Source organism: Phalaenopsis equestris, unplaced genomic scaffold (genome assembly GCF_001263595.1).
Source record: "Phalaenopsis equestris unplaced genomic scaffold, ASM126359v1 Scaffold231576, whole genome shotgun sequence".
Taxonomy (NCBI): Eukaryota; Viridiplantae; Streptophyta; class Magnoliopsida; order Asparagales; family Orchidaceae; genus Phalaenopsis; species Phalaenopsis equestris.
In genome coordinates this window covers 425,180-429,084 of record NW_018249546.1, presented here as the reverse complement: position 1 = coordinate 429,084, position 3,905 = coordinate 425,180, and positions in this window count along the sequence as shown.

Sequence of the window (3,905 nt, the reverse complement as noted above, 5' to 3'; positions counted from 1 at the left end):
ATGTAGATATATATGTATGTAGATATATATATATGTAGATATATATATATATATGTAGATATATATATACATAGAATTGTTTTCTCGGGTGTCATGTTTCGCAATGCTTTAAATTTAACCCCCAGCTAATAGAGGATACACGTCTTCAACAACCCAACCAACAGACTACTCCTGTTGAATTCCAAGTGCTTAATACACATCATGTTACACCACCAAATGTAGAGTGCCACAATATTGCTGGGCCATGCAAAATCCTCCTATACAACATAGTGATAATACCCCCCTTATTCCCTCGAATGAAAATGGCTTTCATGATAATACGGCTTTTGCAGAACTTCCTCCTCCTATTCATTTAAACTCAATTTCTAATAATATTACTAACACGTAAACTTATTTGCCCATTCCAAACTTGTAGTTAAATTCTAATACAGATGTCATGTCAGATAAACAACTTTCTAAGCCAGCTTCTCTGCCATCCCCCTCGAATACTGCTATCAATACATCACTACAACGTGCTATAGATGAGTTAGAAAATGAGTGGCAAGTCCAAAGGCATACGAGAAGAAAAGCCAAAAGAAATAATGAACTCTCCAATTTAAATGCTGACAACATTATTCAAGAAGGCGCATACTATTCTGAGGGTGAACAATTAAGCAACTCTTCTAGGTTTTTTGCCTTCTTTACTCTTTCTCTTATGAGAATCATCTCTTATGTTATCAATATTGCGTGCTTCATATTGTTAGTTGAATGTGCCGCAAAATTATTTTATTGTTTCAATCTCAACCATGTTCATAACGACTGTAATCCTTTTGGTTGTTGTGATATCATCTCTTCTTCCTATCTTATTTTTTAATACACTATTTCTCTACTTTAATATTTGCCATTTGGATCTTCTTGAATATATTCTACACCTATTTTATAGGCAACGCAAGAAAAAAACATGCAATTAATTTTGGCTTTTGACTTCCCTTTTTGCCGACAACGTTGCATTTTGAAAGTGTTGCTGAATACAGTCAATTGCACTACTTTTTTGGAGAATTATGATATGTTCAACACTTGTGACTCAACAATATGTTCGGAACATTTATATTAATGCAGACCCAGGTTTTTGATATTTAAATACTGTTTTGTTACTGCATCCATATTTTCTAATGTTGATTACATGAGGGTTGAATCATTCCTCTGTTATTTTGAAATATTCTTATGCCGCCAATTTAGATGGCTCTGGTTAACAGTTCCTTACTTCATACTTCAACTGGATTTTGGGCTTTTTTTTTTGGAGCCTTATCCACGAGAAATTATTGCATCAAGACACCTGATATAAATTTGCATCAGGTGTCCAATAACACGGGGCCACGTGATAGTTTGAGTCCATCGACATAAAAGGTTCAGGCGCTGGTTGCCACGTGACACACTGTCATTGATGTCCTGATACAATGAATTTTGTATAGAATATGTTAATTAATTGAACAAGCAATTTTTTTTCTTTGTTCTGACATATAATTTTAGCTTCTTTGTATTGTTTTCAAGTGTTCCACTTTTTATTTATTTATGTGTATAAATAAAAAGCTAGTTGTGATACTTATAAAGAAACAATTTTATAACAGTTGAAAGAGTTTTTTTGTGGCAATTAAAATCGACACTAAAGCTTGCAAAAAACGCCATAATTTTTTATGTTATTATTTTTTTTCTGCAGTACATCTTTTAGTTCTCTATATATTTTTTCATATTTTTATTTAACTTAATATAACTTTTCTTGATCTATGTTTCGACTAATGAGGATTTTATAAGAGAGTCATATATGATCCATTCAGATTTATAATAAAAAAGGTAAAATACATTTTATTTATTCCACTCTTAACTAGGTTTGCTGGGCGGGACATTTTAGCATCAATATGTGGTAAGACATATTATTGTGCAAGATAGGTATTAAAGCGCTATATCTGCCATTTTTATAAAATATTGGCCAAGCTTTAATGAATGGTTGATTAAAAATGTCTCCTCTGGTCGACAATAACTTTGAATTAATTATACTGGTGAGAAATTAGAAGGAAAAAAAATAAGAATTGATACAAATACATAAGAATACATAGATATTTAACGAGATTCAACAATGTGCCAACGTTCTCGGGAGCAGAGCGGTGATTTCACTATTTCAGAGAAGTTTACTACACACACATATGGTTACACATCATATATATAAATAAAACCGACATAAAATTACTAACACGCCCTCGCTCCCCCAACACACTTATCTCCAAGAGATACATCCCTTCACTCCAAGAGACACACATCTTCATCCAAGAGATACATTTCTTCACGCCAAAAGACACATCTCTTCACTTCAAGAGAATCCAACATATACTTATAGCCTTTTTACTTGGAATGGTTAAATATAGATCACCCAAAGTATTAATATTTTCAAATTAACAATAAGAAGATTTTTTTTTTAACTATCAAATTATGTATTTACGTGTGATACATTCAAATTATTGAGTATTTGATAAAAATAAAAAATATGGGTGGGTAGAAATTTTATCTTAAATTTTAAAATTGGATGAAAAAGGGTGATTGCCTTGTAATTAGCAAGTTTTGGGCGTTCAGTATGTAGTTACCCTTTTTATGTTTGTCCATATCTTAATACAAGTAGCACGTGAAAATGAATTATATAATGCTATCACAAAATGTCTTCTGTCAGTTTAGAAAAAAAAATTTTTAAGAAAATAAAACCTTATTATTAGAGGTTTTTTAATTTTTTATAGAAGATAAAAATGTTTTATTTGCTTAATTTAAATATTTTCATAGTTTTAAGATTTTATATTCTAAATTTTTAGTATGTCACTTTTATCATTGTATAATATCTATTAGTATATTTTGAAACATTGTTTCATCTATATTTGATTTTTTGTTTTGAATTCAAAAATATCTTGTGAATCAGACTCAATTTATAGAGCATTGGAGAGATGAGAGAGAAAAAAAATATATAAAGTAACACAGGTTGTGAGAGGATAAATTTAATAGTTATTTCTTCAAGGAATGAACCCTTGTTTATAGATCATAGGAGTATCAAAAAAGTTACTATTTTATTACTGTTTTAATATAGACTTTGCAAGTCATTATTACTTTATTTCATATTTGTAACTGACTCTGAGACCCTTTCATAGTGTTGGCATCATTTTATATTCGTAACTGCTTGAAGAGAGGCATTTAATGGTCTGCTGGTGTTTTCATAAAGTTGTCAAATAATCGTTCGATCGGTTGAGAAGTCTCGGCCAACTAGGTCTTTGGTTAGCCTCCTTAAGAGAATCCTCAATAGTGACCGTCTTGTCGTTAGGGTGAACTCGAACGATCAGGCAAAGGGTGTATCATTTTAGGTTGACGGGCAACTCTCCTTGGAATAGTATCCTTCTCAGAGGTTTGGAAAGATAATCAATGGGGTACCCTTTGGCCATCTTTGTGAAGAATCTCAGAATAAGTCGAAAGAGCTAAATTTAGTTTACTATCCCTTGGATCATGTCTATCTGTCGGCACTATTTTTGGTGTGGGGTTTGCTCGTAAGGAGCTGTCAGTCATCGAAATTGAAATCCCGTTGCCCGCTTCGGAAGGACGTTTTAAAAACTTTTAGTTTTGAAAAAGATGAAGTCAAACTGACCCCATAATTTTCATAGTTTAGATGAAAGAGCGCTTTACCTCAAATCTTGTATCTATCCCGAATGATGAACACAATGTATTGGCCGACAAGAATTGAGGGTAAGACTCGATCAAATAAACTAAAGAAAGTTATGACATCCGTTTGGTCTGCGAAACCAATGTATTGGCCGACAAGTTCCCCTATTAAATATAAGGAATTAAATAGGGTTTATATTATGCTAGGTTCGAGAAAAGCTTCCTATAAGGGCAAGCCC